This window comes from Daucus carota, chromosome 7 (assembly GCF_001625215.2).
Source record: "Daucus carota subsp. sativus chromosome 7, DH1 v3.0, whole genome shotgun sequence".
Classification (NCBI taxonomy): Eukaryota; Viridiplantae; Streptophyta; class Magnoliopsida; order Apiales; family Apiaceae; genus Daucus; species Daucus carota.
This window is the reverse complement of record NC_030387.2, coordinates 19427572-19440793: the sequence shown is the minus strand read 5'-3', so window position 1 is coordinate 19440793 and position 13222 is coordinate 19427572. Positions and strand designations below refer to the sequence as shown.

At 35.2% G+C, this 13222-nt stretch overlaps 1 non-coding gene and 1 pseudogene across 1 annotated transcript; one reads left to right on the top strand and one right to left on the bottom strand.

Annotated features, from left to right (window-relative positions):
• Window positions 1-4106: 4106 nt before the first annotated feature.
• On the bottom strand, window positions 4107-6939 carry LOC135147924 (uncharacterized; annotated as a pseudogene).
• A 2266-nt stretch (window positions 6940-9205) lies between these two features.
• LOC135148108 (small nucleolar RNA R71) lies at window positions 9206-9312 on the top strand. The gene has a single exon (XR_010286003.1). It is a non-coding gene; the product is annotated as a small nucleolar RNA R71 (small nucleolar RNA).
• The last annotated feature ends 3910 nt before the right edge of the window (window positions 9313-13222 follow it).

The following is a 13222-nucleotide window of genomic DNA, read 5'->3' as shown; positions in this document are numbered from 1 at the left end:
ACGGGCCCAAAACGGACTTACAGAACTCCGGTTATGATCAAAACAATGAACGCAACACAATTAATCCCAAAATCCGAATTTTGCTAGAAATCACTTCAAATAATGCACTTTTTACTCCATTCCTTCTATTATGAGAATTCTTTATTTTCTACAAGAAAACATGAAAATATATATTAAATAAAATCCAGTTTCATGCAAAAGTATTTAAAATATGAGGAAAAAGTGTGATTATAAATATCACACATCAAACATCCCCACACTTAAACTTTTGCATGTCCTCGGGCAAAGAAAGAATGCAAATAAAAATTACTTCTAAACTTATTAACACCACTTTCGGAGGCGACACGATTGCATTGAGCATATGCAACAAGCCTTTAAACCCCTAGGTAGTCCTAGTGGGACGAGTTTTGTCTCGTGAGGGCCTATAGTGAATGTACCCACAAAATCCATCTAGCTCATATAATAATAATATAGATGACCATAAGAACACAAGGAATGCAACTACATGAATGCAACTAATAATGAAAATGCAATGGATCCTAATAGTAATAGTGTCTCCCAAATCAGTGATAACCCTCAGGATGTGCAACAAGTTTCGACACATCAAGCTCACACCACAATATCACAACTTAGTGAACAAAAATGCAGAGTGTGCGTGTGTGCTTTTCTTAACAACATGCTCTTCTTTGAATTAAGAACAAAGATATACGAACTTCAACATGACAAATCATGTGAGTTAATAGCTCCTAAGTTGAGTACTAGAATAGATCCTAAACACTTTGCTACTTAGAACTAGCTATCATTCAAGATGACTAGGAGTTTCTATGTGTTCTTTTTATTGCTATAATACTACTATTTTTTTTCACATGCTCGGTCTAAGGTCAGGACGCTCCTTAGGGCAAGTGAGTTACGACCACCTAAAGACTTCACAAGCTCTTTTTCTCTTCTTTTTTTCTAAGCCGAATAATTCTCCAGTAATCAAGGGTAATGAAAAGTCACCAAGGAAATGTCTTTCAAGTACAATTGCACTTATTACCAGCACAAGTACATGGGTCGTTCCTCTCATGTGTGTCACCCGTTGATCTCAAAGGAGTATTTGATGCTTTATTAATCTCTTTTTTTTTCGAACACGTTTACACCCCAAAGTCATCTCAAACTTAAGCATTTATGTACTAAGCTCAAAAGGGAATAGACAAAATTCTAATCATCAACAAGTGGCTACCCCTCAAGAAGTAAGTGTACCTAAGTCTCAATTCGATATTCAAGAGCATGATAGTTTGTGTCAATAAATAAGCTCTGCACTAGTGACACTATGCACGTAACATTGCTAATATGTGATCATAGCAAGAGTAAAATAAAAACATGCTACACATAGTATCATCATAAGCTACTAACTTGGGATATTACATTATGAGATCATGCTATGTTATGCAATGAACTAACATAAAATACTACTATATGAACTAATATATGCAATGCATGAGTATCTATCTTAACATGATATGATCATCCAACTATTTTATAAGACTAGAGTTATTTTTAATTTTTCAAAATTTTTATTTTTTTTATTGAGAGTACCTCCCCACACTTGAGTGAGACATTGCCCTCAATGACTCTGAAGGAACTAAATAACTAACTACTTCTCCTAAAAGAGAACTAATAACTAAAAAAAACAAAAAAAAACAAAATAAAATATTTAACTACAAAGATAAGAAAGAGAACTCCCCTAGGTGTCAAGGCATATGAGGCGGACCCTGATGCCTGACGCAGTGCAAGACCTCTGTCAATTGTCTAGACATGCTCTCATGTAGATTTGAAATATCCGTGCGAACAACTCCGATATCTGCTTTTAAATCATTAACAACGTCTTCGAGCACCGCTACTCGATTAACCAACGAAGCAACAGAGTTATTCTCCACTACTGGCTCACTAACTCGTGGCTCCACTACCGGCTCTAAAGAAGTGTTTCTACTTTCCGGAGGTATAATCTCATATCGGTCCCCTGATAAACGTATGAAGCGCATAGTAACCAATGTTGAGAAATCAAGAATCTTGGCTGGCTGCATAGTAAGAGAAGAAAGCGACTGGTCAGAAATTTTGAGATGTGAAGCAATCATGCTTACAAAACCACCAACCACTATTGGACCATCTTTCTGAGCTATCACCTCGTTCATCCGTTTACCAAACAGAATTGCGAAATCCACTTTGGATATTTTGTGAACGCAATACAATATAGTCAATTCAGGTTTTGATACCGGACCAATGCTCCCACGACCAAATAGTGTATATGCGAACAATTTATAGATGTATCTGTATGCAGGGTCTACCATTGTGGAAGCCTTAGAAGTTCGCCCTGAATATGCTGCAGATTTCTTTGTCGTTAGTGTTTGCCAAAATTCTTTTTCATCAAACTCAGGAGGGTCTCTTTGGTAACCATTGTACCAACCAAAAATTTTTCTTAGAGTTGTATCGCTCAGCACATATGGTTTTCCCATTAACTGAAAGTGAAACATACTTGCCATTGAAACTGGACCAGGCTCTTTAAATTCAAATGTGCTCAAGAACTCATACACAAGCTCTGCATAAGATGGAGCATTAAAATCAAGCAACTGCACCCATTTTATCCCCTCCAACAATTTGGTAACATCATCTAAGAGACCAATACTTGCAAGTGCCTGTTTATCTGCATATCAGTTTGGAAGTATGCCCCGGGCTGCTAAAACATCATATTTGATTCTTTGATCAGCTGTTAAATTTTTGAGATGTAAGAGTTTGTCCTTGTTAGAACGTACCGACGATGTCGATAACAGCTGATTCTTGTCCATCAAACCAGCAACAGGAGTCTTCCCTGATTTTTGCTTAGAACTGGAGCCAGGATTCTTGTCGGTAAACTGTGCAGGCTGTGCTTTTCTTTTCATTCCAACACCGTTTGTTCTCATGTTGTCTCGGGTAGCCAGAAATCTCTCACGAAACAATGTATGGAACTAGTTTGACACACCGGTGAATTTGCAGAGATTGGGTATGCTCTGTTTTTGTTGCGTGCGCCTGGTTAGACTCCTCTGTACATGCTGCTAGGGTTAGAAGTATTAGTAGGACACCTGTACAAAACACCTGCAACAAATATACAAGTAAATAATAATAATAATAATAATAATAATAATAATAATAATAATAATATATACACACACACATATTATAACAAGAATAAAGAATAATAAAAAAAAAGTAAACAATATTATTATAAATATGAAACATATATAATACAATTTTTTTTATATATATATACTAAGACCTAAAGAAGATAATATATAAATTACTCATACATATATAAAGAAAGAAAACAAAGGAATTTTTTTTTATATCATATATAGCATAATATATAGAATATATTATTTAAACAAGATAATAGTAATATTACACAAACAAAACAAAACAACAACAACAAAATAAAAATAAAATAAAATAAAAAAATCAAAATAAAAATAAATAATAATAATATTTATAAAGGGTTTATCTAAATTATTTATATAAATAAACTTATAAATAATTGATAATGCTAGTGGTTAGAAAATTAATATACAAAAGCAGCATTATAAAAGGATACAGGGAGGTGTAGTTTGCTCAAACGTGGTGTGCAACATGATCGTGGGCATGATCATGCCATAATGATAGCCTGGGACATGATAAGTTTGGTTGCACGAGCGTGCACTACTCCGCACCAGAGTGCTAACCTGCAAAAATCTACCAGAGAGCAATAAGCTTGATGCACGACCGTGCCATGGTTGGCACTCGCATGCATATGTTTGCAAAAACATCAGGGGCTAAAGAGTGAACCCACTGCATGAACATGCTGTGATTGGCACAAGTATGCTATTATGCCAAATTTCACCCGAGGGAACATAGGATAGTAGCATGAACATGCTCATATCAACACGAGCATGCTAAAATGCCCAAAATCATCAGGGAGCAAGTAGGAGGAGCTGCATGATCATGCTGCGACCAGCACTCGCATGCCAACATGTAAAAATCTAACAGAGGCCTGAGGAAAAAAAATTAGAGCGGCATGAACGTGCAAGTTTAGCACTCGAATGTCAACGTGCTAAAATTCACCAGAGTTGTTCCCCACTTTGAGCATGACAAAAGCTCTTTAACTCCATGTCTCCATGAACATGCTGCTTCACACAATCACACCAAGTATAACGCAGACATGTATGACCTTACTTTTGCCTTCAAACACATGCCCAAAAATCATTCCAAGGATGCAAGATGTATTTTTAATGCATAATAAATTCCTCTACATCCCTGAAACACTCAACAAACAGATTACCGCACCAAATGGGAGGGGGGAAAACAATATACAAATTAAAGAAAATAACTACTCTTTTTTTACCTGATAATATACAAACTCATGGGTTGCCTCCCATGCAGCGCCTTATTTAGAGTCATGGCTTGACTATTCTTGGCCTTCATACCTCTCCAAGAGTGATGGATGAGGCATTTCTATCAATGTCCCCACCCAAGTAAGGCTTTAATCTTTGCCCATTGACCTTGAAAGTTCTCCCGGTACTTATATCTTCAACTTCAACAGCACCATGTGATTCAACATGAATTACTCTAAAAGGCCCTGACCAACGTGATTTGAGCTTGCCCGGAAAGATTTTTAGCCTTGAATTAAATAATAGCACCATTTGACCTGCCTCAATTACCTTGGGTACAATTTTCTGGTCATGCCATTTCTTCATCTTTTCTTTGTAAATTCTGGAGCTTTCAAAAGCTTTCAGTCGGAATTCCTCAAGCTCATTCAATTCTAAGAGACGCCTCTCTCTAGCTGCAATGAAATCAAAATTAAGCTTCTTGATTGCCCAAAAAGCTTTGTGTTCCAATTCCACTGGCAAGTGACAAGATTTTCCATAAACCAACTGATAAGGAGATAGTCCAAGTGGTGTTTTGTAAGTGGTTCTATAAGCCCAAAGACTGTCATCTAACTTCTTTGACCAATCTTTTCTTGTTGCATTCACCGTCTTTTCCAAAATTTGCTTGATTTCCCTATTAGACACTTCAGCTTGCCCATTGGTTTGAGGATGATAAGCACATGCTACTTTATGACGAACACCATACTTTAACAACAAAGCTGCAAACTGCTTATTACAGAAGTGTGTTCCCTCGTCACTGATGATAGCTCTTGGAGTTCCAAATCGATTGAATATATTCTTCTTGAGAAATTCAAGTACCATAGATGCATCACTAGTAGGGGTTGCTATGGCCTCAACCCATTTAGAGACATAATCCACTGCCAATAGGATATATTGGTTTCGGAATGACATCACAAATGGTCCCATAAAGTCAATACCCCAAACATCAAATAATTCAACCTCCAAAATATAATTTAAAGGCATTTCATTCCTCTTAGAAATATTCCCTGTACGTTGGCATCTATCACATCTTTTCACAAATTCATGAGCATCTTTAAAAAGAGAGGGCCAGTAAAAACCTGATTGTAAGACCTTTGCTGCAGTTCTGTCACCTTGGAAATGACCACCATATGGAGAATTATGGCAATGATTCAAGATGCTTTCTATCTCATCATCGGGAATACATCTTCTTAAAACATTATCTGGCCCGAGCTTGAAAAGATAAGGCTCATCCCATCTGAAAGATTTAACCTGGTGCAAAAACTTTTTCTTTTGTTGATAATTAAGCTCAGCTGGAATAATATTGCTCACCAAATAGTTAACAAAATCAGCAAACCAAGGCAGACCCTTATTGGTGATAGCCATAAGTTTTTCATCAGGAAAGGAATCATTGATGATTTGAGAATTGTCAGAATCCTCCTTATTTTCCAACCTAGGCAAGTGATCAGCAACTTGATTTTCAGAACCTTTTCGATCTTTGATCTCCAAGTCAAATTCTTGCAAGAGTAAAACCCACCGAATCAAACGAGGCTTTGCATCCTTCTTTTCAATTAGATATTTGATGGCGGAATGGTCTGTATATACAATCACCTTAGTACCCACAAGATATGATCTGAACTTCTCAAAAGCATACACCACCGCAAGTAATTCTTTCGCTGTTGTTGTGTAGTTAAGTTGAGCACCAGAAAGAGTCTTACTAGCATAGTATATTGAATGAAAGATTTTGTTGCTCCGTTGCCCCAAAATTGCTCCAAGTGCAAAATCACTAGCATCACACATCAACTCGAACGACAGACTCCAATCCGGAGCAATGATAATTGGTGCGGAAACTAATTTCTTTTTCAATTCTTCATAAGCTGCAGCACAAGCATCGTCAAAGAGAAATTTCGTGTCTTTCTCCAAAAGATTACACAATGGCTTTGAAATTTTTGAGAAGTCTTTGATGAATCGCCTATAAAAACCCGCATGGCCAAGAAAACTTCTAACACCTTTAACAGAACTTGGTGGAGGAAGCTTCCCAATAGTTTCCAACTTAGCTTTATCAACCTCTAAACCTTTGCTCGACACCTTATGACCAAGAACAATGCCTTCTTGAACCATAAAATGACATTTTTCCCAATTGAGTACCAAGTTAGTTTCCTCACAACGTTGCAATACTCGCGCCAAATTCATTAAACATGCATCAAAAGAATCTCCAAGTACAGAAAAATCATCCATGAAGACTTCCACTCCTTGCTCTATCATATCCGAAAATATAGCCATCATACACCTCTGAAAAGTAGATGGAGCATTACACAAGCCAAATGATACCTTTCTAAAAGCAAAAGTGCCAAATAGGCATGTAAAAGTTGTCTTCTCTTGATCCTCTAGTGCAATAGCAATTTGATGATACCCAGAATACCCATCCAAAAAACAATAAAATTCCTTGCCTGCTAATCTGTCAAGCATTTGATCAATGAAAGGCAAGGGAAAATGATCTTTTCTTGTTGCTTTGTTCAACTTTCTGTAGTCCATACACACCCTCCATCCTGTGACTGTTCTTGTTGGAATAAGTTCATTCTTTTCATTAGCCACAACGGTGATTCCACCCTTTTTTTGGCACACATTGTATAGGACTCACCCAAGAACTATCAGAAATAGGGTATATGATTCCTGCATCTAGCCACTTGATGATCTCCTTTTTTACTACCTCCTTCATAACAGGATTCAGCCTCCTTTGATGCTCAATGCTAGGCTTGTAATCATCCTCCATTGAACTTTTATGCATACAAAATGAAGGGCTTATACCTCTAATATCAGCAATTTTCCATCCAATGGCTCTTTTGTATTCCTTCAAGACCCGAAGTAATTTTCCTTCGTGTTCATCAGACAAGGTAGAAGATATAATCACCGGCAAAGTTGAATTCTCTCCAAGAAATGCATATTTGAGATGTGTTGGTAGTTTCTTTAGCTCCAATTCAGGAGGTTCTTCAATGGAAGGTTTAGAAGCTTTAGACATTACCGGCATCTCAAAAGACTCAAATTGCTGAAAAGGCCTTCGATATGTAGGCAATGCATTTAGTTCCTTCACACATTCAGCAATTTCTTCATTGCTTTCATCACCCGCTTCTCGTAAAGACAATTCTAAAGGATCGGTGGAATGTTGCTCCAACATTAAGGGTAAATCATCTCCACCTGTGAAAGCACTCACAGAAAAACAACTCTCCTCATCATTAGAAAATTTCATTGCTGAGAAAACATTATATGTTACCTGTTCATCCTGCACTCGCATAGTCAACTCCCCCTTCTGAACATCAATGAGAGTTCTCCCTGTAGCTAAAAATGGCCTACCAAGAAGTAAAGGAATGTCAGCATCTTCTTCCATATCAAGAACAATGAAATCCGCGGGAAAAATGAATTTATCAACTTTGACAAGAACATCTTCAACTACACCCCTTGGATATGCCAAAGATCTATCTGCCAACTGTAACCGCACTGATGTAGGCTTTACTTCACCAACACCCAACTTCACAAAAATTGACAAAGGCATCAAATTCACACTTGCCCCCAAATCACACAAAGCTTTTCCAAAATATTGATTTCCAATAGTGCATGGAATAGTAAAGCTTCCAGGATCTTTGAGTTTTAGTGGTAGCTTTTTCTGCAAAATAGCACTACACTCCTCAGTTAAGGCCACAGTTTCAAATTCTTCCAATCTCCTTTTCCGTGACAGAATATCTTTCATGAACTTGACATAGCTTGGCATTTGCTCCAAAGCTTCGGCAAAAGGAATGTTGATTGATAATTTCTTGAAGACATCCATAAATTTTTGAAATTGCTTATCTTGCTTCTGCTTCTGCAAACGTTGAGGAAATGGAGGTGGAGGATATACATGCTTCTTTGGTGTTGATGCATCGGCCTTAGGATTTGAGAGTACACTAGGTTCTTCATTCAAAACTTTTTCAGGATCTCCACCATCATCAACTTTCTTTGTGTTTCCTTCAATTTCTTTTCCACTCCTCAAAGTAATTGCCTTACAATGCTCTCTTTTGTCATTTTTGGGATTTGGCTCCGTGTTGCTAGGCAAAGAACCCGAAGGTCGGTTGTTGATAGCACTAGCCAGTTGACCCACTTGCATCTCCAAAGCTCTCATGGATGCACTTTGACTCTGAATTAAAGCATCAGTTTTCTGCATATATTGAAGTAAAAGATCTTCAGTGTTAGGCTTCTTTTCCATCTCTTGTGGCCTTGGATTCTGTTGAAAACCAGGTGGTACATTCTGCTTGAAAGGCATATTTGTCCTAACATTGTTATTCCATGAAAAATTGGGATGATTTCTCCAACCTGGATTGTAGGTATTGGAGAAAGGGTTGTTTTGCTGATTGCTTGAATTTCCCACATAGTTCACGGAACTAGACTGTGCCATATCGTGATAGATCAATGGACATTGCTGAGTCGGATGGCCTTCCCCACACATATCACAAAAGACATGAATATTCTGAACTTGATGAGCCGACTGAACTGGTTGTTGTCTATCCACTGATAAAGACTCAAGCTTTTTGTTCAAAGCTTCAAATTGAGACACCACTTGTGCTGAAAAAGATGTCAATGGATCAACTTCATGTACACCTGCTACCTTCTTTGAACTTGAACGATCATAGGCTCTACAATTATTTGAAGTAATATCCTCCAATATCTCAAAAGCATCCTCGGGATATTGGTTTGTCAATGAACCTCTAGCTGCACCATCAACTTGAGTAGCACATTGTATTGTCAACCCATTATCGAAAGTACGGATCTTCTGTTGATCAGATAACCCATGATGTGGGCACTTTCGCAAAAAATCTTTGAATCTTTCATAAGCTTCATACAAAGACTCCGTATCAAACTGTTGAAAATTCTGAATTTCCTTAATCAGGCGCTCGGTCTTTGCAGGAGAAAAGTACTTGTTTAAGAACTTCTCAACAAGCTGATTCCAAGTAGTAATAGAATTATTTGGCAAAGAATCCATCCATTCTCTAGCCCTTCCATCAAGTGAGCGACTAAACAATCTCAATCTAATAGTCTCCTCGGGAACACCATTGACCTTGAAATTATCAACAATCTCAAGAAAATTCCTCAAATGAGCATTGGGATCTTCAGCAGAAAGGCCATTAAATTTGTTGTCTCTAATAGCTTGCATTGTTGCTGAATCAACATGAAAATTATTTGCTGCAATAGCTGGCCTTGCAATACTAGAATGAATGCCATCAAAAGAAGGCATAATATAATCCTTCACCCGCAAACGCCTGGGAGGTTCATTTGCATCATCACCCATCGTGGATGATCGATTCCTAGATTCCTTAGCTTTTCTTCTGTTTGCTTTTGCAGTTTTCTCAATCTCCAAATCAAGTGGAATAAGTGAAGATGAGCGCAGTCTACGCATACACTGTAGAACTCCTACAAAATTTCAACAAAAAAACAATAAATAACTTGATCTTAAAATACTTAACAATGTAATGATATTAACAAATAAATACTTAAAATTAGTCCCCGGCAGCGGCGCCAAAAACTTGTTAGTGATTTTACAACTTATACCCAAGTGCACGTATCGTTACAAGTAGTATATTTATTCGTTCCCACAGAGACTAAAAATAAGTTGTTAAGTACCATACACCATTGTTCTCCTAATTCAAGTTAAAGTACACATTGGCTTAAGAAGTTAAAATAATTAACACTAGAGAACTAACTAACACAACTTCAATGACAAGATTAACAAGATAGGCCTAAAACTTCATCTTTTGATATCAACAAGTATCTCATCATACATCAATTCTCATGGTCTAATCTAATTACTAATCTAAGGCTAACAAGTATTCATAAGGACCTTCCGAATCTCAAATGAGTCTTATTTATGAATTAACCCCCATATCCCTATGTAGAATTTAAACTCATAAATAGCATTAAACATCACCTTAATCGACTACCCAAGGTGCTTGGGTACATTCCTGTCCCAACCACAAATCAATATAAAAATTTAATCTTAGGCTATGTTGATTGAGTCCAAACTTAAGATTTCTCTCCCAAGTCCTCTTAAGTTACTAGTTCAATCTCAAAGGTGATCAATCCTTGAGAAGCAATACACACAAATCAACATAAGCAATCAATATGACCACAAGGATAGGAAAATGAAGAAACAACTTATATATAATCAAAAGAATCCATTAAAGGCCTATAAGAGAAATTAGTTCAACATCACACTACTAAGAACTAAACACAAGTATAAAGACATCAAATCCATGTTACAATTAAGAAAGGTAAAGAAGAGAAGAAAAACTCTATATCTGTCTTTTCCAATTGCTTTCTTCCTCCTTGCTCTCTTGCGTGCCACTTCTTCCTGTATCTCTCTCCCTGTGTCTATTGTCTTTTTTTTTGTAACTTCCCTCCTGTAATGTTTTTGTGTCTCTTGGCCCATGTAACTCCCAAGCCCATTAGAAAACAAAACAATAACTGATCTATTTTTCCTATACTATATTTTGAATAAAATAAATACTACAAATAAGTTTCTCAAATAGAATAGGAGTTCAAAGTAGAAAATTCGGACTTTCTGCTTCTGGCCATATTCTGGGCTGATTGGAATGTCAATAAATTCTGAAACCTTACTTGAATTAAAGGTCTTCTCGCAAGCTTTCCAACGGCTGTTTACGGGCCCAAAACGGACTTACAGAACTCCGGTTATGATCAAAACAATGAACACAACACAATTAATCCCAAAATCCGAATTTTGCTAGAAATCACTTCAAATAATGCACTTTTTGCTCCATTCCTTCTATTATGAGAATTCTTTATTTTCTACAAGAAAACATGAATATATATATTAAATAAAAATCCAGTTTCATGCAAAAGTATTTAAAATATGAGGAAAAAGTGTGATTATAAATATCACACATCAAGCTGGATGAGCCAAACAATTTAAACGAGTTGTGCATCATGCGCGGGTGGTTTTATGATAGTTGGTTTTATGATAGTTGGCAACTAATACATGTATTTGTTTTCCGATGATTTTTATATTTATTTTCATTTTTAATTATTTGTATACGTCATAGCATTGTACAACTTATATGTGCAAAGCAAGTCTGTGACGAGCCAACTGGGTTACTCTTTTTTTTTAAAGGTAGTTTTCATTTCACTTCTTTTTTTCTTTTTATTTTGGGTTTTTTTATTCATAACCACATTTTCAATCTTATTTTCAAAAATACTACCTTCTCAATTTTATTTTCAAAAATACTACCTTCTCTAAAATATTTTCAAAAATACTGTGGTTACATATGCAACCATATATGCAACTGAATTACTGATTTCAGGTTCCAGTTTTTAAATGTCATTTTCGACCTCATCTTTGGAACCTGATATATATATATATATATATATATATATACCCATATATATAGGGAGAGGTTCAAAAGAGACCGGTGCTCAGGGAGAGACCATATATCTAACCGTCGGATATTATTCAATCTTGTGGTCATGAATATGAACAAGTATTTGGTAGTTAATACATGATTTACAGTATAAGGATAGTATGTGGAAAGAAAATAATACAATTTCTACATACACATTAAACACAAATCTTCTATTACCATATTTAACAAGATTGCAATAAATCTTGTCTGCATAACATACGTTACCATCTTTAAGTGGTTTAGATTTTGGATATATCATTTTCTTAACAAAGTTTATATCTTCATTAATGTCATTGATTACTTACCTTATAATTTGTTTCAGTTCCATTTTCAAATAAGATGCGACATGACTAACTTAAATTGTTCAGTTAAGTGATCGTGTTCTTAAGGTGGTCATTGAATCCAAAATATGTCTTTGTAAGTTACACGAGAGAGAGAGTATTAGTGTTTCGATTAATGTTCTCCGTTGAGTTCATAAGTAGACCCATAATTGAATATTGTACTACAATTTTTTTTAAGGCTTATACTATAATATTTAAATGAATTTTTACGGTAGAACACCAAAATAAGTCTTTTATAAGATAAGTGAAAATGTAAAGAAATATATAAAAAAAAAGGATAAAACTGAAAAATAATAACATTGATCGGAAAAATACATAAATTTTATATCAAAACGATTAATAATGTAATATGCAAGTTAAATTTATCTAAAATATACCATAATATATATTGTATCGTATAAAAATTATATAAAATATTAAATATTGATATTTTAATTTAATTGTCCTTCTTTTATTTTTTTATAATAAAGATACATAGCGAAACACCTAAGAGAATCTTAAATTTTAAATCCACATTATTAAATTTTATTATGTGAAGTAGTCACAATTATAAAATATTCTCATAAGGCGAGTGAAACACTTAAACGAATCTTATTATAAAATGTTTTTTTTTTTGAGATTCTTTGAGATGTTACGTAGTCATATAATAAAAATACGTGTTTTTAAAAAAAAAATTACATTAAGGAGATTTTTAAGGTGATTAATATGGAGATTCATTATGGAGTTCTCAAACACTAAGGTTCTAATAAGAGATCTAGCAACATTTGTTTTGCTCATAAATATTTATACGAAAGATTCTATAAATTGTTCGTGAAGGTAATAAGAACAATTACATATTATTATTTAAAAAAATTAAAATTACAATGATACCAACAAAGTTCAACTAGTAATATTTGCAAAACCTCTTGTATTTATTACCATATTTTATTTACTAATTTATACTTTTTTCATATCAAATTATTAATTTAATTTTACAAGATTTTTCAAGGTGTTCCTTGAACACATGATGAAAATTTCATGATTAAATCTCTTGTATTATTTTTAATAA